Genomic DNA, 27,743 nt, shown 5'->3' with positions numbered 1-27,743 from the left:
TCAGTGGTTGGGCATCTGGCTTTGGCTCAGGTCCATGATCCCAGGGTCCTGGGATGAGTCCTGTATCGGGCTCCCCGCAGGGAGCCTGCATCTTCCTCTGACTATGTCTCTGCCTCTCTCTGTGTATCTCTCATTAATAAATAAATAAAATCTTAAAAAAAAAGAACAGCCCCCATCCTGAAGCTATCTAAGGGTGATCCCTGAATTGTTTTATTAACATAACAAAGATATTCCTAAAAGTCAGGAGACTCAAAGATTTAGTCTCCCTCCCAAGAACCATGAACAAAGGTTGGAAGGTTGGTCAAATTCTTTATCACATCAGCGGCATGGGTGAGTCTGGGTGGCTCAGTTGGTTAAGCATCTGCCTTCTGCTCAAGTCTGATCCCTGGGTCCTGAGATAGAGCTCCACATTGGGCTCCCTGCTTAGCAGGGAGCCTGCTTCTCCCTCCCCCACTGCTGCTCTTTCAAATAAATAAAGCTCCATAAAAAGAAATTTTAAAAAAGTAAAAGAAACAGACTCACGTATACATATATATACCCAAATTTGCCAAAGAACATTAGTGTGTCCTAATCTCCTAATTATCATTATCTTTAATATCTCTTGCAACACTAAAGGACTAAAGGAGAGTATAAGTGATACATTGTGGACTTTTTTTCTTGAATATATATAGAAAAAATATTCAAGGAAAATATTTTGCTATTTAGACAATATAGGAACACTTCATTCCTGATGAAATATTTTTGAAAGAGTATATTTTAAAGTTTAGGTTTATATTCCACTCATGTTAATAATGAAGATTGGGGAAAAGTGAATAAATTACATAAACTAACATAATATAGGAGAAAGACTAAGTGAATGCATAATGTGATGGTCTTAATCAGGGGGCTTGGGGGAGCCAGATTTACATCATTTTGTCTCCCTCACTAGCCATGCTATCTTGAAGATTTAGATGCTCTCAATCTCTCTTTCATTTTCAATATGTAGAAATTATATGTAATTATTTTTTGTATAATTAAAAATACATTTCCCCATTTAAAAATATAATTCTTCTATCAGAAATGGCCAAGTGCATGGTATCAAAAAGGACTAAGGCCATTACAGCACAGGGTGCTGGCACCTAGAGTTGGCAATGGGGTTCCAGATTTCAGTGCCTCAGGGAAAAGTAGACTGAATATATTCCATAAGAGGTAGTGCACTGGAGATTATTTTCTCACATTCATAAATGAAAGCTATACAAACTCGATTTTCTTGTGTAAGGTTGCATGCAGGTACAACAGTTTCATGAATGGTGAAGAGAGAAGCAAAGAATCCTAAATGATTAGAAACTAACAAATAGGGGATATTAGCTTCAGTTCTGAAAATTTGAAGCCCTTGAAGAGATATAAAATATGCTTCTGTTTTGTGGACCCTTAGGAGCTGAGTTGAAGCAACTTAAAAAATGCCCAAGAGGAAAGGAGAAATGGGAGAGAGAAAGAAAAAGAAATCCATAGAAAAGAAACATAACCAACAAAAATGACAAAGCACCTGATGAAACCCAACCCCATGATGTGAATTGTTCCCCACTATAAGCAAACAAACACATAAACATAGAAACAACAAAAGAAAAGAAAAAAAAGTTTACTCATGACAATACAGAGGTAATTAAAGAAATCTAGGAAGTAATTTAAATATACACGTTTAAAATTCTTTTTTTTTTTAAAGATTTATTTATTTATCTGAGAGAGAGAGCAGAGCTAGCGAGAACATGAGAGGAGAAGGGCAGAAGAAGAGGGAGAAGCAGGCTTCCTGCTCATGGACCCTGATGTGGAACTCAATCCCAAGACCTTGAAATCATGACCTGAGCCAAAGGCAGATGCTTAACCTACTGAGCCACCCAGGCACCGCAGATGCTTACAATTCTTGAAGAAATATCCATAAAACCAGAGAAGGAAGCACTGAAACAACAATAGGCACTTGTGAGCCATTTAGATCCCTTACCATGAAAAAGGAAACTAAAATGGGAACCATAACATATTATAATGGGAACACATTATTCTTGAGACAGTTGAAGAAAAAAATTCTAATAAAGAACTCTGAAAATTACCTAGAATATAGCTTAAAAAGATAAAGAAATAAGCAAAGTGAAGTTCTGAGAAATAGAGCATAGATTTAGATGCTCTAGTAAAATCTAAGAGAGAGAGAAAAGAGCCAACAAGTTCCAAAACTGAAGGCTGATATTAATCCTTATTACTGAAGAAGTACCTTACATGCCATATATAACAAATAAACAACAACAAAATCACTTAAATTAGATTGGATCTTATGTAATTAAGATGACAAAAATCTGTATCTAGTTAACTGCTAAACAAAACAATGGTGAAAAAAAAAACACATTTTTGTACATTTAAAGACAAAAATCTATTATTTTTCCACAAATGACATTGAACTTTCTCTGAAGGGCATAATTTAACAAGAGATAATAATGAACTCAGAAGGAAAAACTGTGATGCAAGAAAATATGTTTAGCAAAGACATTAACAACATATTGGAAAATAAAAATAAGTAATGTCTGCAAATGTAACTTTTTTGGCACATTTAAATGTAAAGAACCAACGCTCTAGAAAGCAATCTATCTACCTATCAATTTGATTAAACATTTAATGAGATTAATCTGAAGAGTTACGCTCTCCACATTGTATTATTTTAATCACTTTATACAAAAGAAAATAATTTCACTTTGAAAGCAAACTGTTTTGAAACAGATTGAGGGATCATTACCTTTTAACTTTTGCATAGTAGTCTGATTTGCAAAACTGAATTTTTAAGCCCATGAAATTTTTGTTGCTACAAGCTTTGTAATTGTTGCTTTTAAAATTCTCTTCTAAATACCAAATTATTAATCTAACTCTTAATTGCCAGAACCAATATTTAGTTGCCAAATTGCCTTTGTCAATTAAATGTTCAAAGTGATCATTTTATTCTTAGATTACTGTGTTGAACTTCAGCTTGATAATTACACTATTTGAACCTATTAAACTATATTTTTAGAAAGTTAACTAGTAGCTGTTTGATATATTCTGTGGCATGATATCCCTGCTTGCAAAAATCGAATTAAGATGACAAGTTTTCTTCTAATTCATGGCTTTTCACATTTAGAATAAAATAGGACTAAGCTTTAAAAGTTGAAAATTTAGTTCCCAGAATTGTATACCTTTCAGTGCCATACAGTGAATAAGAGGAACTGATTATATAAATAATATAAATAATGTCTTTTTCCTCCTTGCCATAATTTGTTCCTTGTCACATTATTATTTTCAACATATTTACATAAAACATTGATTTATTAAGTTGAAAACAACAGAGATCAATGAATCACTTATGTTAATCTGTAACCTAAACATCCTCAAATCCGAGGTGTAAACAGGTCACGGAAAATATATACACTTGGCAAAGTCACCATTTTTGTTGTTGTTGAGGTATTTAAAGGATATAACCAGTCTGTTGAATTCTGTTGAATAAGAATGCTATGGATTTTTTTCAGCCTTAGTACTTAAATGCTATTTCAGTAAAAACTCAAGATCTAGACAAATTGATAATGTTTCCATGTTAATCAATCAAATGGATCCCTTCTCCATTATGTAAATTGATTGCCAGGCTGTCATAAAGCTCTGAATAGAAACCCTCCAATATTATCATCCCATTCCACAGAAGAATAGCTTAACATTGTTCAACTTACATTGTGCAGTGGCGTGACCTCTAAGACTGGGCATTTGCTGCAGTTCTGATGTGATGCATCCAGGCATGAGGCAGTGATAACCTCATAGCTGTCAGCAGGGGAAGAGTGGAAGCCTTCTGCTTCCTAAGTGTTCTTGTTTTCATTTTATTCTACATGTCAGTCCGATTACTGCTTCTAATTAAGATGTCTGGCAATTTGAGAAGAGTCAACTGTATTCCTATGAGTTGTCTTGTGCGAAGGTTGCAGTGTAAATAAAAGCAGCTGCCGTTTATTATTTGCTCAAGTGTGACAATTCAAAGGATAAAACAGAGACAGTATTTGCCTTTGCTAAGACCACAGAACAGGTTTTGCTCTCATGACACATGTGATGTTGACATATTTTGTTTTCAAATTCCAGGAAGTCAGATATAGAATAAATCATATGTTGTAAGCCCCAAACAATTAAAGCTCAGTAGAAAATTCCTGGATTGCAGAATACTTTAATATTGTAGCATGAAAGACTTAAATAATACTGTTGTGTTGTGGAATAATATGGTTAAAGAATGCTCACAGGATACTAATCTGGAGTGGGCTGTGGAGAATGAATTGGGAAGCGGACAGGCTGGTGCCAAGGAGGTAAAGCAGGAAACCGTAGGAATTTTCTCTGTGGAGAGATGCCCATGGTTATAATTTAGGCTGAGAAAAGGAGTTTAGTGATTAATCTATTGAAATCTTCACTTTGTGGATGAGAGGTTAGGGTCAGAGAGGTTGACTTGACCAAAGTTATTCAATCCAAATGTCCTAACACCACTTTGATCCAGTAGGTATTTTTATTATAACATGAGCTGCTTCTAAGATTGATTTCTGAGAATTAACAGAATTGCCACTCTAAGATTTCAGTGACTTGGGACTGGTGGTGAAAGAAAGATTTTTGTATTGAAGCAATTGTTTGCTTTCTTCCAGGCCCCCCCAAAAAAGAATAAGGAGGAAAGTATGGATTAGGAATTAGGCCACTTGGGTTGAATCTCAGATTTTGCCAAAATCTTATTGCTATTTGACAGAGGTTTACTAATATGGGAGAGCTTGGTTCTTGTCTCATGGAGTGGAAGAATGAATCTTGCAGATGACAGAGAGTGAGCAAAGTGATAGAAATTTATTAAGCAGAGATCCAGAGAAAGCTCTCAAAAGTGAGAGGGGTCCCCACAGGGTTGCCACTAAGGGCTTTTATGGTCTGTCTTTTATAGGGAACTGACCAGGGAACTTGGAAAATTTCTTGTCAATATCAGAGTGGATTTATAAATTTCATGTCTCTAGTTAGAGCAAACGAGATGGACTTGTAACAAGCAAGATGTTTCTTTGTAAACATCATAAGCACAAACAAGGTGTTCCCTTCTCCCTGGTTAATATCTCCTCCATAATATTTCTCTACACTTGGGGTTTTTGTGAGACTAGTAGCCATTAAAGGGGGAATAGTCCCTGACATTTTGGAGCTAGGGAGCCAGGTTTATTTTTCTGTTTTTACTTGGGATGGGGCCTTTCCCTGCCTACCCCTGCCTGCCCTTAACTGATTTCTACATCATTACCATGATTTTCCATGAAGTTAACAAAACTTAGGCTTCAGAGTTATCATGTCCACATGCCATTTAAAGAGGGGCCTTGGCAATGTGTTCATGTCTGGTAATATTTATACAGCAAAATACTTAAACAAGTCAATACCAGAGTCTCTATTAATAATTCTGACCTCCACTCAGTCTACTTCTTATGCGGGTGGCACTGGAGTGACCACTGGCTTGATGATACACTTGAGTTTAACGGGATTAGATTTATATGGTTTGTAGCCCCATTCTATATTGGTATTTTTTAGCTACCCATGTGAAGGAATGGCTTTCAAAAAATTCTTCTACACCCCCAAAGAAACAACAGCCTCCATAACATCAACAATAAGCAGGTTAGGAGTGCTGTCAACTCAGAGTTCTTAAAAATAGTCACAGCGCAACAAATCTTGATATGCTGTAATATATTACAGCTTATATTTCATGGCTTTAAAATTTTATGTCTCCTGTGTAAAAGAAGCTTGATAGAAGATTCCCCAAATTTGACAGCAATCTTAAAAATTTACATGACACGGATTGTGAAGCTAAATCATCAATAATAAATAATACATTTCTACCAACCATGCTAGAGGAAAAACTGAATTACCTACCTGTTCTCTTAGTTGAAAATGATTTTACAAAATTGATGTACATTAGGAGGTAATCAAAGAGCATGTATCTTGAAATGCAACCTAGAAGTGCGTAAGGGAGTTAATTAATAAAAATATTTTGTAACTTTCCTAGATTTTATGGCATTTATGCTATCAGCTTTTTAAATTTATAATTTTTATATCTTCTCTCCAAAACATACATATTCATTCTAAGATCCAATTTTGTCTTGTTTTCCTTAAAAAAGCATCTCCAAATTTATATGATTAAGGTCACACGAAACCTGGATGTCTCCCCATTAGTTGAATCTTTAGGGATCCAGATAAAAGAGAGTTAAAGTAAGGGAGAAAAGAGATACTGGAATTTCATCACCTCATTCCTTCCAGTAGTGTTCTTGGGTACAGGTGTACATGATTAAACATGTACAAGGTTATGGAAGAAAATAATTTGACTTCTGTATATAATTTTTAAAAATCTTTATTTATATATACATAATTTTGCATAGACTTAATGTTATATATATTTTTGCTATCATTGTGTTTACCTGTTTCTATTAGGTTTTGCCAGTTTCTTATTATGGGAGTTTCATCATTTAGAGTTTGATCAGGGAAGCAGAATGGCTGTAAGTGATATGCAAAATGAGATCTATATAGTGGTTAGACCTGATGAATTTGTGGAAGCTGCTGAAATCCACAGAGAGGGTGTTATCTGCATAGAGAAGCGTGTCTGTGAGGGAGGTCAGAAGGGCAAGCGGTGAGGAAGAAAAGCTGGAAATAAGCAAGGGAGAATAAGGAAAACTGGACGTTGTGAAGATCAACTAGAATCTAGGAGGTCCGGCAGCCCGAGTGGCTCAGTGCTTTAGCCCAGGGATGATCCTGGAGTCTCCGGATCGAGTCTCACATCGGGCTCCTTGCGTGGAGCCTGCTTCTCCCTCTGCCTGTGTCTCTGCCTCTCTCTCTCTCTCTCTCTCTCTGTGTCTCTCATGAATAAATAAATAAAATCTTAAAAAAAAAAAATTCTAGGAGGTCAAACTGGAACTTACTTCCGCTCTTTACTGCCTTTAACTGTGACTATGTGTTTGACCTAGAAGAAAAAGCTAGTGACCTTTACCATGGAATTGCACAAGTGCCTGTACCAGGAGTAGAGAAGCTCAAGAGGAGATTCCATGGAGTTGAAGTAGGTGTGCATCCTGTAGCTCCCCCAGGCCTGCAAGGTGAGCCAGCAGATCAGCTATGCCATGTGCAAGCCGTAATGTTATCTGGCCACCTATGGAGACTTTCAGAATGTAATGACCACTGCTTCCCTTTTGGCTTTCAAATCTTGGGCAGATTTGTCTTGTGGCCATCCCTAATGTACTGGAAGGAGACTTCTGGGAAATGACTTTTATAGCTTTTGAAAATTGGTACATTACTCCATTGACTAGAGATTTTTTGTGTATATTTTCATGACTGCTGGCCATTCAGATATGTTCCATAGGAATTAGCATCTTTTTTCTTTTCTTTTCCATTTTTTTTTTGCCACTAAGAATAGTACACCAATAAATATCCTTATGGACAGATAGTTTTACTCCTATTGGATAAAGTCCCATGAATGGGCTGACCTAAATAGTAAGCATACTTTAAATTTTAATAGATGTTAAAAGATTCTTTTCTAAAGAAGGCTCTTATAACTTAACATTCTACCTGCAGTTCTTTTTTAGTTTATTGATTTTCCCTGCCAACAAGAGAAATGATACCTTTTTAAATTTACAACAATACAATTGATGAATGGGTTGTCTCTTTTGAACTTTGTACTTCACCCTTTACTAGATATTTTCAGTGTATTTTCATAACTGCCATTCATATATATTCTTTTGTTAATTGTTAATATGTAATTTTGCTCATTTTTCCTTTTTTTGTCTTTCTGTCAATTTGTGATGTGCTGTTTTTGATTGTGCTAGGACTTATTATTGTGATGTTGTTTGTAGAGCTAATCTAAGGTCTATTATATGATTATTGCTCTCCAGAGATTTATGTTTGCTACTTTCAGGTATATGGTGATTATAGCAATGCAGAATCATGTCAATTCCATTTAAAGAATTATGATTCAGTTCTCAGGTGTAATCTGTCCAAGGGCCCAACTACTTTTGATTTACACTTATTCCTAGGTTACCGTGTTTTGGTCCTTCCCTTTGATTCTTAAAGCTTTTGAATCTAATTTTGATGCCTCTATCTTAAGAAGGTCTTCAAAAGGTACAATTCAGTCTCTTGTCCTCTGACATTTCTTTTGGAATCTACAAGGGATAAGGAGCTCCAAATTTCTGGGCTCTTCTTCCTAAGCCTCAGGGTAATGCTTCACTTTTTTTTTTTTTTTTTTTTAAACACCTCCAGCCTTTTAAGGGGATTTAAGAAAGTATGATAATGAACTTTTTCACTCTGAGTTTGGCTAAATTACTCAATCCACCGTAATCAGAACCTAATACTTGAATCTGAAATTTTAATGACATTCATGCTTAGAATGGAAACATTATTGTAAACCTTAGGGTTTCTGAGTGGGTCTTCAATAAATGGCATCCCTCTCCTCCTTTTGGGATTAACAACAAGTTGAGAAGTAAGACAAAGAGTTAAAACCATGTCCAAGATGACTCCCTTATTAATAGCAAGAGTCAAAGTTACAGAGACAGCTTCACACGGCAGTCACCTTGGCCTGTTAACTGAAACCCAGAATCAGGCAGATGTACCCAGCCCGTGATGGGCTAGGCTGTACAAGGGAGCCCTCATGTAGCAGTCCTGACCATCTGGCTGAGCAGAGACAACGTCAGCTTTCTACACGCAGGCCTGCTTTGTAGTCAAAAGTCTGTCACCCGCCTGGGTGAGCGAAGGAATGTGCTGGTGCCAAGGAAAAAATCCCTCCTTGTAGACTTCGGAAACAGAAAAGACATTCCTTCTAAAAAGGTAATTGCAGAAATTTCATGTCATTAATATGTGTATTTATATGTGGCTTAGTATAAAGAGCTTTGGGCTTTTGAAGGGTTGGATATTCTTACATTCTGAATCCACAAATACTCAGTACTCTAACTTTTAAAATTGTGTGACTTCGGAGAAATAACTTGCCTTCTTTGAAACAATGTTTCTTCATTGGTACAAAAGAGATCAGAATCTCTTGAGCTGATTTCTTCTAAAAGCTAAATGAGATGATGTGTTTATGTTTACTATATACATAGAAAGAAATACTCTTGACACTATTTTCTCTGTGTGTGTATGTGTGTGCTTGGTTTCAGTGCCTTCAGAATGCAGCCTCCAGAGCTCTTCTTATTTGGTTGTTTGTCTGCCCTCTGCCCTCCTGTCAGTGCTTGAGGGGCCCCCTTCATCTTTTTTTAGCAGAGCACACACAGTCATTTCCATGCAGCAGAGGCGCTCACACATTTATTGCCTAGCTTTTTATTTTTTCCCCATGCACAGATGAATGGCAGGCCTTATAGATCTTTTCTAACTTACTATTATGTTTCTGGTGAAAAACACTTTTCCATTCGAAAACTTCTCCCAAACCCTGAAGGTCACTTCCTTCTATCAAAATATATTCTTTAGTTCTCTGACATGCTAGCTTATTAAATCACATCTCCACTCCAGGTGCTCACATGGAAGAATATCTGCCAGTTCCTATTTTCTCTAGTATACATCTCAGGCTCTACCAAGATAGAAGCAGAGAATGTCTGAATATAATATGATATAATGTAATATAATATTGATATGAAAATATAATTATATGACATGATATAATATAGTATAAATGATTTTGTGCTACCTCTAGCTCCAGCAAAACCCCAAATTTCCCTTTTTATGCTTCTATAAATGTCATAGACAATTTTGAAATGTGATTAAGATTTCTGCTGGGTTAAATGTGGGAGAGGTAGGTTTTTTCCACAGGAAATTATTTTGTATTATAATCTAAGACTTTAATAGAAAGCTTTTGTACATTAGATCTTTTTGCCTACACATTTTGGAGAAAAGAAATAGAAAATCCAAGTATACGTTCTTAAAAATCCTATTACTTAGAGTTAAAATATTTTCTTCTAAACTCCTAATGCTAAATTCAGTTCCATTATTTACCTTGGCTAAGGAGATATTTTGCACAGCTGGCTTATGAAAAAGATATGCAAAATATTCAATTTTTCCTTTAAGTCTGTTAAGTATCCTCCAAAGATCATCTTCTTTTTGGCAAGCTTCTGCTCTTCCAACCCATCCCTGACTGTTGCTAATTTTATACCCTCTTTCTTCAATTGCTGCCTGAGGCCTAAGCCCTTTATACTCCAAAGATGTTTCCTGTCTCATTCTGGGATCATGGCCATCCTTCCGTTGCGTCTACCACTAGCATCTATATCCACTCAGATTTGAGAATGCTTTCCCTCTCCTAACTAGAAATGCTTTCCGCATCTAACTAGGATAGGTTAGTTTCTCTTTGAGCGTCTCCCAGAATTCTCTAATTTTCTGTTAGCAAATGGAGCTCTGACCTTGGGTTTAGGAAACGTTCTCCATTTATAATTCTTCCAGAATGAACAAGCCTGCTGGAAGTCATTTAGATGAGGGTTGCCTAGGGTTTCCCCCTGCTGGCCAGCATGCATTTTTCTCTGCTGAATATACGAGCTTTCCTCTTAATTTTTATTCTCTGAACCATTTGTTCCTCTTAGAGGCTGCACGGTGCCAGAATATCATGGTTTGCTACAGAGTAAATGTTGTTTGGACAAATGGATGTAAACTGTAGTTTAAAACAAAACAAGCACAACACCTGTGCCTCCCGATAGGCCTGACATCAGGGAACATCATTCGAAATTTTGTGTTTGTTTCTTGGCAGTGTGGGGATGAATTTTTCACTTTTATGTCTGTATTGCATAGACAAGATATAGACAAGATCTGCACTCATGTCTCTGGTATTTCACTTGATATATCATAGTTGGTATGTCATTTGAGACTGCCCATATATCATAGAAGAATAAAAAAGTGATAGAGGAAACCCCGGTGCCAGTACCCTGCTTTGTTAAAAAAATTATATATATATATATGTGTGTGTGTGTGTGTGTGTGTGTGTGTATTTGGCAGATGCTTTACACTTTTAGAGTTACCTTTCCTTGGAATTGATGAATTCTATTCAGAAATTATCTCAATTTCCATACATAGCCTTTCATGGCTCTTGGTGCTTCCTGATTCAAAGTTGATATCCTATGATCCGTTTATTTTCTATATGTCTGTTCTTCACATTCCTCCAGTATTAATCCTCTGTGAAAGGATTAGAGCATATTTGTTTTTTTTTTTTAATTTTTTATTTATTTATGATAGTCACAGAGAGAGAGAGAGAGAGAGAGAGAGAGAGAGAGGCAGAGACACAGGCAGAGGGAGAAGCAGGCTCCATGCACCGGGAGCCCGAGGTGGATTCGATCCCGGGTCTCCAGGATCGCGCCCTGAGCCAAAGGCAGGCGCCAAACCGCTGCGCCACCCAGGGATCCCCATATTTGTTGTTAATACAAGACCTCTTATGAAAACTGTTGAAGCTTAAGGAAAATTATTTTATTAATCCATGAGTTTGATATTATGTTTAGCGGCAACAAATATGGGTGTCTCCAGAGCTCCAGATAACAATAAGCTTAAAATGGAAAATAATCATAGTTAACTCTTATCTCTTTATTGTAATATAAAGAATGTAAATCTACCAGTCTGCAAATTTCATTTTAGCCAGTAATCTTTTTTTTTTTTTTTAAAGTCATGCTCACAGATCCCTGGGTGGCTCAGCGGTTTGGAGCCTGCCTTCGGCCCAGGGTGTGATCCTGGAGACCTGATATCGAGTCCCAGGTCGGTTCCCTGCATGGTTCCCTGCCTGGAGCCTGCTTCTCCCTCTGCCTGTGTCTCTGCCTCTCTCTCTCTGTGTCTCTCATGAATAAATAAATAAAATCTTAAAAAATAAAAAAATAAATTCTGCTCACAACTAGTAAGACACTAACTTGGTGTACCCTGTAGTCTCTACTCAGAGGTATTAATAAAATGACCACAACGTGCTGCAGAACAAGGTTTAGAGGTTGCTGCTCTTTAAGAAAAAGACTTGATGTGTAATTTTCTCTCTTTATTCCTTGTTGTCATTAATTTCATTTCATTTAATTTTAGAGCTTTAAAAGGAGGCTTTTAGTACATGTGCTGCCAAAGTGAGCAGAAGGAACTTTAAAGTTCATTTGCTCACCTTCCACTCTTTACATTGAGTAGCCTGAAGCCCATATTTGTGACTTGGCTGGAATATCTAACCTGTTAGAGGCAGAGCTGATACTTGGGTATTTGACTGATAAAACAGTACACTGTCCATTATATTGCAATATGTCCCTTTGGCTTGTTCTCCCTTTCATTTTTAGACATATGATCCAGCTCAGCTATGATGAAGGAGAAAAAAAACAAAACAAAAAACAAATCAGTAAATGTCAAAGTTGAGAAATTATAGAGTTTTAGTTTTGAAAAAGTATAGACCATGAGGCATAGTCTATATAGATATAGGCAAATGTAGAATTTTAAAATGTGGTCTTCTAATTGTTTATGTTATCTGAATCAAAATGAAAATTCTAGGTTAGACTTTTAGTCTATGATATAGTTTTGGAATATAGGTGAGGTTTGGTGCGGTGAGGTCCAGAGGTGACAGCCAAGAAAGAATTTTTGAGATATCTTTGGTGCAAAATGGTGGTTTTATTAAAACACAAGGACAGGACCCAAGGGCAGGAATAGCTGCTGCACTAGGGTTGTGAGGGGTGGCTGATTATATATGTGGGAGTTGGTAGTAAGGAAAAAGGGAGGTTTTCAAAAGAATTTTTGCATGCTAAAGAGGACCTACAAGATATTGGAGGCCTTGCAATTGCCAAGTTAAGGTTTTTTTTTTACCTCTGGTAAAGCATTAAGACAGTTGAGAGTTTCCTTCTGGAAGTTATTGAGAAGAATGCTTTTTTTTCTTGTAAATCACTAAGACATTTGTAAACTTAGGGAGACTCATGTCTTTCTGGACTGTAATCTCTATATGTTAACCATTTGTTTTTCATTTCCCTTAGATTTAGGGCAGCCAGTCATGTCTCTCACATGCCAGTAGGGGTGGGGTGGGTTGTAAGGTGTCGGTTTGTGCTTTGTCCTTAGCTTGCTTTCTGCTTCCTAATCAGTCTAGATAGAAATTTCACATTGATTTAGGAGAAAAAGTTTTAATGGATTTCTTCCCAAAAAGTTCCTATGGAAAAAAAAAATGTATCTATGGAGAGATAGAGACACAGAGAAAGAGACAGTGAGACAGACAGAGAGAATTCCAAGTGAAACAAAGCTAATAGTACTTTTTATTTTAGGACTTTTCAAAAAATTTGCCTTGAAAATGAACAAGAACTATGAATCTCCCAGTTTTTCTCAAAATTCATAAAACCAGCAACTCAGTTTTTTAAAAAAATCAAATATGTTATAATGCCTGTGGGATCTCTAGTGTGTTTTCAAGCAGTTTGGGAGACTCTTTCCATGGAGTTCCATGGCTTTAAATTCTGTCTGCATGCTGGCGATATTCATATTTTTATCTCTGGCTTTGATTTCTCCCTTGAGGTCCAGAATCACATAGCTAAGTATCTTTACACCCCTATTCAGATATTTAATAGGCATTTCAAACATAACATAATCAGACTGTATGTCCACCCCACACAGTCATACACACAACCTTTTTTTTTTCAAAGTTAATTCTTTCCAATAAATTACACCAAAGACCAGATTTAAACTTGCTGTCATCTGGAATCATCACCTGTCGCAGGCTGCAATCTCTGGAGGCATAGGCTGAGATGACAAGGTTTGATGTGCATATGTTTATTAGGGATCAATACTTGTGAAAGGAAGGGGGTGGAGGCAGGATTGAGCAGAGAGGAAGTAAACATTTGTAATGGTCCCAACAGTGTGCTACAGCCAAGCTGGCAGGGAGCTCTGCAGTGAATACTGCCCATCAGAGTTGCACCAGGTTAGGAGAAAACAGCTGCTCCTTTGGATGCCTGCCTGCTTCGTTCACATCAGTCACCATATCAGCTGTCCAGGGAAAGGCATAACCTACTTTCGAGAAGTTTCCTTATAAGCATGTGCTGATGTGGACTCTGCTGAATTCTTGAGGTGGACTCTGCAGATCTGCAGATTTCTCTCTCTGAGCAGCTTTCTCTGCCTTACAGAGTCTATTTACTTTGGTCTTACAGGATGTTCAGCTCTGTCTCTTAAACTCAGGGTAGTTACTCTGTGAGGCTCTGCCTGGGTTCCCTTTTCTTGACCCGTGACCTTGAATCTCTTTTAAGCTGTGACCTGGAGCAATTGTAGGGTTTACTTTGTCTGCTTTCCATCTTTCAGAGATCATTGACTTTTGTTTTCTGATATCTACTGTCTTGAAAATAGTGATTTCATATATTTTTCTGTTTTTGTTTGTTAGTTGGTTGTTTCAGGAGGGTGAATTGGTTCCTTGTTACTCCATCTTGGCCAGAAGTGGAAGTCCCTGGAGTTTATCTCTTAAACCCTTCTTTGTACAGTTTGTTTACTTTTGCAATAACTTATTTCCTTGCAAGCTCAAATTATGTCTTGCATCACCCCTCCATCTAAAACAGTCTGTGGTAATTGCCCTCATTATCATTTGAAAGACTCTTCTTGTTCCTCCTTTCCTTTCTTCCCTTGGTGTTAAACCCTTCTTTCCTTTTAAGAGAGAAAACATCAGACAGACACACACACACACACACACAAACACGCAACTTATTTTTATTTTGGTATTGTTACAGATCTTTAAAAATTGGGAATAAGAACATATATTACTTCATCTCACCCTGTCCTCAGGAGCTTAGAGGAGGTGCATCCAATGACCTTTCTGTGATGATGGATATGCTCTGTATCTGTACCGGTCAAGGCAGTAACCAAGAATACTTGTGGCTAGGTGGCTAAGGAGCATCTGAAATGTGCCTAGAGCAACTGATGGGCTAGGTTTCCATTTTATTTAATTGTGATTAATTTACATTTACTTTTAGATAGCCACATGTGGTAGTGGCTATCTCATTGGACATCACAGGGATACCATTTATTTTTTTTGCCAGAGGTAAGTAGCAGTTTAGAATGTTGTGGATCACATCTCCCTTAGCTACCATTGTTTTTCTAAAGCAATCCATCTTAATGACAGACTGAATTGCCACGGTATACGGTCAAAAGCATAGACTTACTTGCTTATTTACATTCAACTAATAGGTACTAACTATATGTGTGATAAAAATTTAATCTCTTTGAATTTTGATTTTCTGGACTAGTGGGGCTAATGGCACCTCCAAATAGGTTGCTGTAAGAGTTTGTGGAAGATAATGTGTAGTACATAGTCGTTGTTTAGTAAACATCAATTGTTTTCCTTTTTCTTTTTCAATATATTTCCTTTTAGAAATAAGAATCTTTCTGAAGGCCAGAAAATATTAAGCCAATCACACTTTAGTGTTATTAGGTTTAATAAATACCTCTCGTCTGGTTTTATTTATGCACAAGACACCTGCTCTTAAAGAAGGAAGGAGGAAAGTGAACTAGACTATCCTAGAGGAAACCAGATGCACTGAAGACAAGGGTCATCAACTTGAAATGTCAGCAGAGCAGGACAGCAAGAGAAAACGCAAAGTAGTTCAGCCTTCAAGAGAGCTAGCATTTTTTTTCACTCCCAGGTTATACGGTCACCCTTGTGTTTCCTGAACGTCAACAAAATTTCTTTCAGTCTGTTGTTCCCTGAGAACACTTCATTCCAAGCCATCTTTTACCTTCGACGTTCAGTATAATGTTCAGTATAATGGGGCTGGACTGATGAGCTGGTGTAGCAGCTTGCTGCCCAGAGCCCCAGAGACAACATCCAGATCAGCGACATGACAACAACAAAACACATTTAGTTTGTCTTTTAAAAATCACACCACAGGCATGCGAGAGACTTCATGTCATTGATCTCTGTTGTTTTTCCCCTAGTCCACTCATCTGGAGTGGGGTGTGGCAGAGAGTGCTCAACTAACAAGGAGCTTCTCTTTTTACCTGGTGACTGCTCTGCGTGATTGTTTCTCTGCGAAGTGTGAAACTGTGAGCCGAGCTTTCCATTGCAAGTCATAAATGTCTGTCACAGGCAAACTTAGGACTGCATGTGTGCAGAGTGCTAAGATAATTGAGGAGGCATGATACCAGGTGGCAGAGAAGCAGGCGTCTCTGCCTTCCTTTGCTGGGTTCTCACCTGCACTGTGTGATGCTAGGAACATTATTTTACATCTCTGAGTTCTAGATTGCTCAGTTGCTAGAAGAAAAAGAAAAAGAAAAGAAGGGAGGAAGAAAGAGCTAAAATGAGGGTTATAGTGCTGTTCAGGGTTGTGTGGATAAATGAGATTGCAAGAAAAGAAAAAAAGCAAAAGGGCAACCTTGATAGGTTATATAGTTCTTATTTTCTATAACTATGGCATTCATTTATTTACACTGCACTCCTAGAATCTTAAGATACATTCGAGGTTTATACATGTCAGATTTAATTATTTAAAAAAATCTATTTTTAAACAATTAAGAAACACCTATAAAAATTGACACTTTCTAAAATAGGTTATGTAACAATTTCCACACCTTGGAAAGCACCTGTGCATTAGTTTGTACTGTTAGGCTAACTAGTTTGGGGGCATATCTGACTAAAAAGAATGCTTTTCCTGCCAACACAATTATAAAGGCTGTATTGTATTAGAATCCTTAAAAAATAAGCCTTCACATAGCTGCTGAGCTAAATTTGCAACTTGAGCAAGTGCCCAGTAGAGCACATATGCAGCTGAATTTATTAAAATGTCAGGCAAAGCTCATGGGCACCTCCAGCCGATGCCCACCTTCCGCTCCTATGGCTACCCTATGTACCGCAGGCAGTGTGCAGAAGTTCACGTCAAATTGCTTGGAGATGTAAAAATATAATGACATTTATTTGTACTTGAATTCAGCTTTAATAGCAAAAAAAAAAAAAAGTTACTGAAATCTTCAATGTATTTTATGCAGTGAAATTTCATAAAATATTTCTGTTATCCCTGTGAAGCTATAATATCATCTTGAAACACTGCACTGTAAGCATATAAGCAAGGCTCTCTGTTTCTTTCAAAGATGAAATTCAGGGAAATAAATTGAGACCTGACAATGAAAATGTATTTTTAGCATAGAGTTACCATTTGATAGGTGAGGGAATGGAACACACCAATGAAGAAAATCTCATTAAAGTATATGCTAGTGACATTGCAGCAGGTATTTATATGAGCTCTCATTGAACAACTATTACTATTGTCTCATAAATATAGTTCAGAGAAGCACCTAAGCATGCATACGTGGCAGTGATGGCAAATTGTCTTCTCCAGTATCTCTTCCCTCCTTTTTCCTAAGAGAGAGAATCTGGCTCTTTGCTGGCCACAGACCTCCATATAAAGACTACATTTTTTGACCTTCTTTGTATTAGATGGGGTCATGTAAGCAGAAATTTTACATGGCAGATTCTAGGAGCACCTCTGCCCTTTTTTGCCTTTTTTCTTCCATCTTACTGCCTGAAACATGAATGTGGCTGCTGGAGCTCTGACAGCAATTCTGCTCAACTGAGGAATGGTGCAGCAATATCTCGGCTGGGTTTGCGGAGCCACCTTACTAGCCTTGGGCTACCTATTAATGAATTCTTTTGTACTGAAAAAAGTAAGTTTCTGTCTTGTTGGAAGCACTATTAGTATGTTTTTTGGTCACAATCAGTTACACAAAATCCTAATTAATATAGACGTCAAGTCACTTGAGGACAGAAATTATGGAACATTTTCAGAGTTCTGGTGACATCCAACCGAAAGCTATAGATTGCTTCACTTGGCTTAATTGTTATTCCATATTCTGGGGGTTGAATATAAGGAGGACTGCTACTTTTAAAACAAGTAATATGCATAATATAATTAATATGACACAATATAATGTGATATATATATATATATATATGTTATATATAATGGACACAATAGGAGAAAAAATACTAAATTTCAAGATCAATTTTTAACAGACTACCAAAGTGGCATCTAATGGCCTCTGTGCTGATAGAATAGTTACAATAGCAGAAAAATCTGCAGGTGGGGTAGCTCCTGTAATGTAAAAACCAAAACGTTTTCAAGAAGTCCTTGTAAAATAGAGCTGCATCTTGTGCGAGAATTGCATTCTCGGGGCACCTGAGTTGCTCAGTGGTTGAGCTCTGCCTTTGGCTCAGGTTGCCAGCTGGGGGTCCTTGGATCCAGTCCCATATCGGGCTCCCCACAGGGAACCTACTTCTCCATCTGCCTGTGTCTCTGCCTTTCTGTGTCTCTCATGAATAAATAAAATCTTTTTTAAAAATTGCATTCTCAAGTTAGTATTTCTGGCAAAAAATCCCATGTAGTCAGTACTACCCTTAGAATTTTTATAAAGTTAGGATATATATTGTTTGGGGATACAGCTCTATTCAAATTTCTGGGCAGTCAAAATATTCCCTGTTTATGTTTATAATAAAATCCCTAATTGTAAGTGAACTAGTAGGGAGAAAACTCTGAACTTCTTCGCTTTTCTTCAGGGTTTACTTCAGATTTGTATATTAAATCTCTAAATCCCAGTATACAATAAGATCTTTGTTTTGGTGAAGATCAAATAAAATAGAGGAAATTGCATTTCAACATATAGCTAGATTCAAAGTCAGCTTATGACGCACTAAGAGCTTAGGAAACCAGCTTCCTGTACTGTTTATATACCCTCCAGGTAGGGGGCAGGTACCAACATCTTTCAAAAGAGCATTGCTTATTTTCCATACACAATGCCAATTTTATTAAGGGTATGTTTTATTTGTCTTGTGTTTTTTGTTGTTTTCTTTTTCTTTTTCTTTTTTTTTTTTAAGGGAGTAAGTAGGGGCAGAGGGAGAAGGAGAGAGAGAGAATCTTAAGCAGGCTCCATGCCCAGCATGGAGCCCACTGCAGGGCTCAATTTTACAACTCTGAGATATGACCTGAGCTGAAATCAGGAGTCAGGGCACTTAACCTACTGAGCCACCCAAGTGCCCCAGGGTATGTTTTTTAATTATAAGCTTTTCAAAATTATTTGTAATTATGTACACAATGAATTCCAGAATTTTACTTTTTTTTATGTCCACGTTTATTTGCAAGATGTTGGTATGAATAATTCACCATATATGTGATTGATAGAGCATATTAGTTCATTGTTTTTTATTTTTATTGTTTTATTTTCTTTTTAATTGAAGAATAGCATGTAGTTAATTAACTGTTTTAAAATAATATAATATGGTTTGCACTGGTTTTGTTTCTTTTTTTTTTTTTTATAAATCTTTATTTATTTATGATAGTCACACACACAGAGAGAGAGAGGCAGAGACACAGGCAGAGGGAGAAGCAGGCTCCATGCACCGGGAGCCCAACGTGGGATTCGATCCTGGGTCTCCAGGATCGCACCCTGGGCCAAAGGCAGGTGCCAAACCGCTGTGCCACCCAGGGATCCTGGTTTTGTTTCTTAGTGCTATTTTCAACCTACTGAATGAACTCAATCTGTCGAGGCAGGAATGTAGCTGTATTCTGTGGATAAATCTCAGAGATAAAGTAAAACTTTAAGTTTGGACTGACATGAAAAATAAATATGACTCATTTGTTGCTTTAAAGGTTTGACAGAAGTGAACAATAAAGAATCTTTTAATTTAAAATTAATTTTTATTTGTAACAAAACATTATGGGGAAACAATTTAAAAAGTCACATAGTGCTGGGCACCTGGGTGGTTCCATCAATTAAGCATCCACCTTTGTTTCAGGCCATGATTGCAGGGTCCTGGGCTTGAGCCTGGCTCTCAGCAGGGAGTCTGCTTCTCCCTCTCCCTCTGAGCCCCCCTTTCCTGGTTCGTGCTCTCTCTCTCTCAAATAAATACATTTTTAAAAAATCTTTTAAAAAGCCACATAGTACTGAGAGTCATAAAAAGGCATCAGTCTCCTGTCCCCATCAGATATTCAATGACTCCCCACAGGCAAAAACTTTCAATTCTTTAGTTGTTCCTTCTCATATTTATCTCTATGAGTGCAGAGAACATTGGCTATTGCTATTTGTTGGTTCAGCAATTCCAGACATATCATTGGATTTTTTATTTTGAGAGATGAAGATTTGGGTTCGTTTAGTCCTTTCCTTGCCATCATACTGTAAAAAATTTTGGTAAAACCCCTACATATTTTTTCTTGACAAAATATAAATATTATTTACTTTGAGCAAAATAGCATTCTATGATTATATTTTATTCCCCGAATGGCTATTTTTTTCCTGAAGATAATTGACTTAAGTTTACATTTACTTCTCTTTGAATATTTAAGCTTTATGCACCATTAAGGAACTCTGAAATTGTTTCCTAGGCAGTCCAGCCTCTTAGATCATTTATCAGTTGTATTTTTGTTCTGGAGAAACGCTCCTTGAAGCTTCTGCCATGCTACTAATCAGAATTCTTTGCTCCGTGGGTGTGACACACAGTTGATGTGGCTGTGCTGCTATTCAAGACTTTGCTTTGACTCTTCCTTTTATTGGATTCTCAGTTTCTTGACTCATGCCTTCCCCTCTTCTGATTTACTCCTGCATTTTGGTGAGACACATCTTCCAACTGCTTCCTGAGAAACGGTGCATGGGAAACAACTTCTGAAATTTTGCATATTTAAAAATATTTTTATTCTACCCTGATATGTGATAGATAGTCCTGTGGTTCTATAATTCTAGGTTAAAAATAATTTTCTTTCAGCACTTTAAAGGGAAAGTATTATTTTATTGTCTTTTAGGTGCCAGGGTTTGTGGTTAAGTCCAGGCTATTCTTATTCCTAATCATTGTTAGTTGCTGTTTTCTTTTCTGGAAACGTTTACTATCTTCTTTTTATTTTAGGGGAGTGATAGGTCAGTATTACCTGTTCTATGCAACTTAAACTAAGACCATACTAACTTTGTTTGTATTGAAACTATCTTGCCAAAGAGGGTAGATCTAAGACTGGTATGTGGAATTAATTCACTTTCCAAACTCTGGGTCTCTTCTGGGTAGTTAGCCTTATACATCTTTTTGAATTTTATTCAGATGAGTCACTCATCTGCCATGTGCCATGAAATAATCCTAAGAAGGTGAGTTTTGACCCTGAGTGTCTAATAAGGTGTTCAGGGACCAGACAGCTACTTTTCTTTTGCAATGCGAGGTTGCATACTTCTATAACAGCTGCATTTTTGTGACAGATAGGCTGCACTCATCCTCTCTAAGATTCAACATAGATGGCTAACTAATGTCTTCCAATGGGAAAATTTATAGACTTTGTCGTACTGTATTTTATTTTTCATCCTACTTTTCAATTGTTAAAATAATACATACTAAATGCAGAAAAACCCAGTAAAGAAATTTATTCTAGTACCAGAGATGATAAATATTCACATTTAATACCTGTTACAGAGAATTGAGTGTGTCTTTCCTCACTTTAAGAATGTTTCAGGAGCATCTCCTCATGTCACTAAATGTCATCCCACATATTATATAACATGATTTTTGATGGTTGCTCAGTATTCCAGTATATAAACTTTCATTATGTTTATAAGCTTTTTCTTAGGACTTGAGACTTCCACTCTTGTTTTTGTTTTTGCCTTTGCTATCATAAGTATTGTGGTATCTGAAATGGCTCAAGTCTTATCAGCCTATAAATGAAAATGGAATTGCACTAACATTAGTTGTCAAATTATGATGTGTCACAGCCCCTTTCTGCATGATTTAATCCCATTAGTTATTTCCAGAAGGCCCTGGAGAAGTCTTATATAAAGGGATAAGTCAATATATGTCCTTCCCTTTGTGTGCATCTTCAAGGGATTACCAGCCACAGAAATTTAATGAGGGGTCTTGACTCTGTTGCTAATGCTGGTACCTTCTGGAGGGATGTGCTTCTCAGCTGGCCTACACTGCACCTCTGTAGGTCCTTTACAATATTGCAGACTCTACTATCACAATGATCTGCCAAAGAAAGGACAGATGTGCTTTTTCCCACTTTGAGATGGAGTTTGTTTTCTAGGTCCTAAGCCAGCAACGTTTATACCCAGAGTCTCAGTGGGCATTTCTAGAAAACAGACCTTCAGCTTCTGACTTGAGGGCAGTGGTTTTTCAGCCTGGTTGTACATCACAGGACTTTTAGAAGATAGAGATGCTCAGCTCATACTTCAGATCTGATGATACACTTTCCCAAGTAGAACCATAGGATGTGCATTTCAAAGTTGATTAAAGTACATCTGTTTTGTTGTATGTAGTAGATCCTGTTGATTCTCCTTATAAATCCTCTGTCCTGGAATTATAGCCCTCCCTGAGCTTCTGCAAATGCTGTAGTTAACAGCTTATACTTTTGGTCTTCCCCAGGGATTATATTTACCTTCTTGCCCAGAGATGCCAAGGAAGCAACACCAGTTCCATAGAAGTTTTATTAGAGAGTACATGGATCCCTGTCACAGGCTCTAATTCTGGGAAATCGGGTCTAAGACAATGTGTAACAAGGCTACTCTTCCAGAGGCCTATGAGCAGTCCATGGAACTGGTTGAGGGACAGACATAATGTTATTTCAACCACTGGTCTGATTTTTCTCCTTCTCCAGAGTACTCCTATCAATGAGCATGCACACCCCCCCGCCCCCGCTTCTACACACATGCACACACATAGAAGTATTTCACTCTCTTTTTAACAGAAAAACAAGTCTCATGCATATTAACTCATCTACTACTTCCTGCTGCTACATGTATTGACCTCTATCATTGGGCACATTTTTTTTTTATTTCCTAAGTATCAATAACTATAAATGAAATTGCTGGTCTGATAATAAGACTTTTGATTCACATTGCCAATGGTTTCTCTGAGAGTTAATTCTGATTTACTCTGTAAAAACTAGTGTACAAAGTTCCTAGGACTACCAGTTTTCTACTCTAGTTTCTCTGGGAAGAGGAGGAGTCAGACAGACTATGGTGATGACAGTCTATTGTTGTAAAAATGGAAGTAAATATAGGTAGGAATATTTCTTACCTAGAGGCATGGGGGGTGGGGAGAAAATTTGATAAATCTTTAGGACAAGGATGATAGCATGTAAAATGACAGATTCTTAGTTTGAGATGGAGGGACTTGGATGTTATCCATGCTAAGATGAAGAATGTATGTTCTTTGAGGGATATTGCTTAGATTTTTTTTTCAGTCACCATATTCTAACTGTACAAGGAAGAAAAGGCTGATGTAATTGAGTTCAGTCCAAGACCATGAGCTCAGTCATGCTACTATGGAATGCACTGGTAAAAGGAAGAGAAGAAATAGCCTTGCATGGAACAAACATTCTTTTCTCCTTCTCCCTTCTCCCTTCCTGTAATTTTCTTTGGTATTGAATTGTAAGGGCAGCTATAAATGTGTATTTGTGATTTTGTGAGATTTGGGCATAGATATAATGAATAACTTTATATATAAATCTTTTTGCTCTAGAGGGCTTCAAGTCTGCCCATTATAACCTTCTACTTACCTTACTACATCGGTAAATGAATAAAGCAATTCCAAACACCTATTTTGCTAATAGCAGGCACTTTCAAGGGAGATCAAGAGGTAATGTGGGTTCTCTGATATTAGGAAGACTCTATTCTATAAGATTCTCATTATCTGAGGATTAAAAAAAAAGATTTTATTTATTTATTCACGAGATACACAGATAGGGAGAGGCAGAGACATAGGCAGAGGGAGAAGCAGGCTTTATGCAAGGAGCCCGAAGTGGGACTCGATTCCAGGACTCCAGGATCATGCCCTGAGCCTAAAACAGACACTCAAACACTGAGCCACGCAGGCATCCCTATCTGAGGATTTATATACCTAGGTTTTTGAGAAGAAATGAAAAACTGAAAAAAAAATCTGAAAAAAAAAAAAACTTAAAGAAAGTAATAGGAATTCTATCCATCTTTGCCTTAATTCTCATGAGAGCAGAAATCTAGGAAAACCTACTCGTGAGTTACTATTCTTTTAGATCTAGGCCTTGAAGGCACATGAAATAGTTTACTAAAATTTAGCCTGGAAATAGGTTAATATAAAAAGATTCATTATTTGTATACTATCCCTCTGCAAACACTTTTTCCAAAACATCTTTTTAAAAGGTTTAATATGGCCTAAGAATCACAGAGAGCCAGATACATGCAGGCAGGTAACACTTTCTGCTCAGAAGTGGTCACAATCAGGGCATTGTGTAGAGCAGGGACCTCAGATGTGGCTGCACAAACACCCTCATAGAGGTGCTGAATCATCTTGGAAAGCTAGAGAGGAGCTCTGTGCCAGCAACTCCCCTAAGCTGCCTTCAAAACTGGCCTTATTAAATTTCTGCTGGGTAATTTGCTCTGGGGATCTCCTGAGTTACTTGAATGGATAAAAATAAGCTGTCAACCTGTGAGCTAACTCTAGTTAGTAGAACAGGGTTCCAGTGGATTCTGCTTCTGCTTTCAGCCAAGTTCACTCGGGGTTAATGTGATGCTAAGGCTCCTACTTGCTCCTGCCTGCACCACAAACTCCTTGTCACTTGCCCTGTCTAGTTCCTCCTGTCCCTTTTTTAGGTAAAAAAGTTATTTTAATATAAATAAGAAAAAAGACTAATACATTAAGTTTCCATCTTTCCCCAGGGACACCTGACTGGGCATAGTTCTTCTGAAACTGTAGGGCTTGCAACTGGGTTTCCTCCTTTGATTTGATCCCAACATCCCACTATTTTCACAGAATATTTCTGAGCCTTAGTCACTGAGGTTCTAGCTATTGTCCCAGGATATTCTTCTTACCTGTGCAGGTCAGTGGCTGTAATGCACACTTGTTGGATCCAGGTACTGTCTGGATTTACACATGGAAACTGCAAATTAGACTAAACTAGAAGAAGAATGATAAAAAGAAATATTAATGATAAGAAATGGCCCTAACTAGATGTAAAATAACAATAAAACAATAAAACATGTCAGCCCTTGAGCTGACATTCTCACTGGGGTCAGATAACAGCCAGTAGATTATATAGTAGGTTATGGTAGGCATAACTGTCTCTGTCCTCTACAGAGAGACTTCCCTACAGGGCTTCCTGTAGGGACACCTAAAAGGGAGTCCAGGTGAGGACACCTGGAACCTCTAAGTGGTGAGGACATCTGGAAGGGAAACCAAATGGGGAGTCACAGGTCACTCTTGTCTTTGAGAATACATGCAAGGTCTCACAGGAGCTGTCCTAGAGCCACACTGGGCCTTAAGATCCCATGCCTGAGAGCAATACTGTGGGCCTAAAGCAGGGCCAGTGTCTCTCCCATCCTTCCCTGCCTGCTGAGGGGGATAAGAAAACACATCTAAAATAGTTGTTGGGTGCAGAAGACTGGGGAAGGGACGAGGCTGACAATTACGCAGTTACTGGAAGGGGGGCTTCAATGAGGAGAAAAGAAAGCAGGAAAATTATTGTTCTGCCACTAAACAACAGTTCTTGAGTTCAAGGAGGAAAGGGTAAGAGGAAAGGAAGAGAGGAGAGGCAAAACAGTAAAGAGCAAAGAATAAATAGAATGGCACAAGTGAGCAATATGGAAGATGGTTATGGAGCGTCTTCTCATAGTAGAAGGAGAGTAAGGAGGAAGCCACTTAACCTTGCCACCTACCTTTTTGGATTTGGAATTGGAGAAGTGGTGGCATAAAATTCAATCCAATTAACAGGATAAAAGGGGATTTGCTATATGCCAGATGCCATGTTTCATGCTCTAAGGGATGAGAAAAGGAAAGAACAGTGCCTGCTTCTGGGGGCAATGGCAATATGGCAAGAGAGAGACCTATTCAGAAGGAATAATAATTCCCAACCCACTGAAGTAAGATCCATGATAACGGTACAAGAGGGCAGCAGCATGGGGACAGAGGAGAGCAGAGAAACGAATGCTACCTTAGGAGCCTCATAGAGCAGCTGTGAGTATGACCAACCAGGACACAGAGCAGATACAGAGGAAGGGAACGACCCTCAGATTAAGGAGAGAGTCTGAGTAGAATGAGGCATGGAGCTGGGGAAGGTGGCCTGTTTTTGGAGTAAGGTGAATTCTCCTTCAGTGGTAAGGCTGCCAGGGAGGGCGAGGCCAAGGTTGCAAGGTCAGGCTGAGAGGGTTTGATCTGATAATGCACAGGATGGGAACACTGAGTGCTATTAAAAAAGAGATTGATGAAATCACAATTGTGAATGTGAATCTCGAAGTATTATGCATGATGTATCAAAGAAAGCAGAGACTGGAGAGAGGGAGCATTGCATGGCAATCTCCCAGGTGTTGTTTGGATTTATGCATATCCTACAAGCATAGGCACTGCCTTTGTACTGACAAGGATGTTTTTATAGTGAATAGTCTTGGAAGAGAGGTAATGTCTCTCTTTAGAGCAAAACCATGCAGACCCACTGTCCCAGAAGATTCAGTTTCTCTAAGATCAGACTTTCCTTTCCTCTAATGCAACCCACTGCCTATGCAGGAATCCGTGAGTGTCTATCTCAGTGCCCTGGTGGAACGTGGAAATGAGGGGAACTGGCAGAGATATGTTGCTTATGTTTTCTGTGCTGTGAGAAATAAATCACTCTGTTTCTGACTCAATAGTCTACGGTGTCTGCCATAATCCATGAAACCATGGCAGGCTAACTCATCACCTGCACGTAGTGTAAAACTCTCAAATTGTTCATAATTTTCAATGGAGGAAGTACTGTGAAGAAGCTTTTTCAGTAATATAAATGGGGAATGCTTGTTTTAGGGCAAAAATAGAATTTTACTTATTTTTGTGTCAGGAACCTGACATTTACATATGACTGATTTTATTTTATTTTATTTATTTTATTTTATTTTATTTATTTTATTTTATTTTATTATTTTTTTAAAGATTTTATTTATTTATTCATGAGAGAGACACAGAGAGAGAGAGAGAGAGAGAGAGAGAGAAAGGCAGAGACACAGGCAGAGGGAGAAGCAGGCTCCATGCAGGGAGCCCAACGTGGGACTCGGCCCGGACTCCAGGATCACACCCTGGGCTAAAGGTGGCACTAAACCGCTGAGCCACCGGGGCTGCCCCTGACAGATTTTATAATGTCTAGAAAATACTGTTTCCTTACTACAAACAGCCTGACCCAACCCCATTCACTGTGGTCAGTTCATCCCATACTTTTTTTTCCTGAGTCTCACCTGCTAGAGTCTCAGAGGGGAAGTATGGCTCCAGGACAGGATGGAGCATGGACAGGATGGACAGCCTATCCTGCAGAGAGTATTTTTACGCTTGGTGTTTGCTTTCAGTGTGCCTAAATGATGCCTAAATAGCTGTCCTAAAATATCTTCCCTATTGTAAATATTCTGGATTCAGCCAGTAGCCTATTCTATCCTAATTAATCAGTAAATATTTAGAGCCTGAAAGTGAAATAAAGTAATTAAAATTTTAAAATAGAATAAGTTAGGAAATTCTTGTCTTTAATCACCTACCTCAATTCCAAAGATAGAGTTGTGTTTAAAGTTCTTTAATTTATTGTCTTTATACAGTGTGATGGATTCTAGCTAGATATTTCTAAGTGGCTCTGCCACTCACTGTGTAATCCTGAACCTCTGTGTTCTCACTATGAAGTGGGACTTGATTATTTTTAAGGTCTTTTCCAGCATTGGATTCCAAGAAGCCCAGTTCGTGGAACTGAATAATAACGTTATTTCCAACTTCTTATCCTCCTGAAAAACATAGCCAGAAAAGTTATTTTATTTGGAAAGAAGGAAAGATGAGTGAGTTGAATATGTGAGTATGTTAAACAAGTTTCTTAGTT

General features: G+C 37.8%; 1 long non-coding RNA gene and 1 pseudogene across 1 annotated transcript; one reads left to right on the top strand and one right to left on the bottom strand.

Annotated features, from left to right (window-relative positions):
- Nucleotides 1-8,522: 8,522 nt before the first annotated feature.
- LOC112675023 (60S ribosomal protein L31-like) overlaps nucleotides 8,523-27,743 on the top strand; it is a 106,018-nt pseudogene continuing 86,797 nt past the window's right edge.
- Nucleotides 13,713-16,129, bottom strand: LOC125752453 (uncharacterized). The gene is made up of 2 exons (XR_007401976.1): nucleotides 15,937-16,129; nucleotides 13,713-14,586 (listed from the first exon to the last, which is right to left on the bottom strand). It is a non-coding gene; the product is annotated as an uncharacterized LOC125752453 (long non-coding RNA).

This window comes from Canis lupus, chromosome 14 (assembly GCF_003254725.2).
Source record: "Canis lupus dingo isolate Sandy chromosome 14, ASM325472v2, whole genome shotgun sequence".
In the NCBI taxonomy this organism is placed as follows: Eukaryota; Metazoa; Chordata; class Mammalia; order Carnivora; family Canidae; genus Canis; species Canis lupus.
Note: the sequence above shows the minus strand (reverse complement) of the source record. Positions and strands in the feature narration are given on the sequence as shown.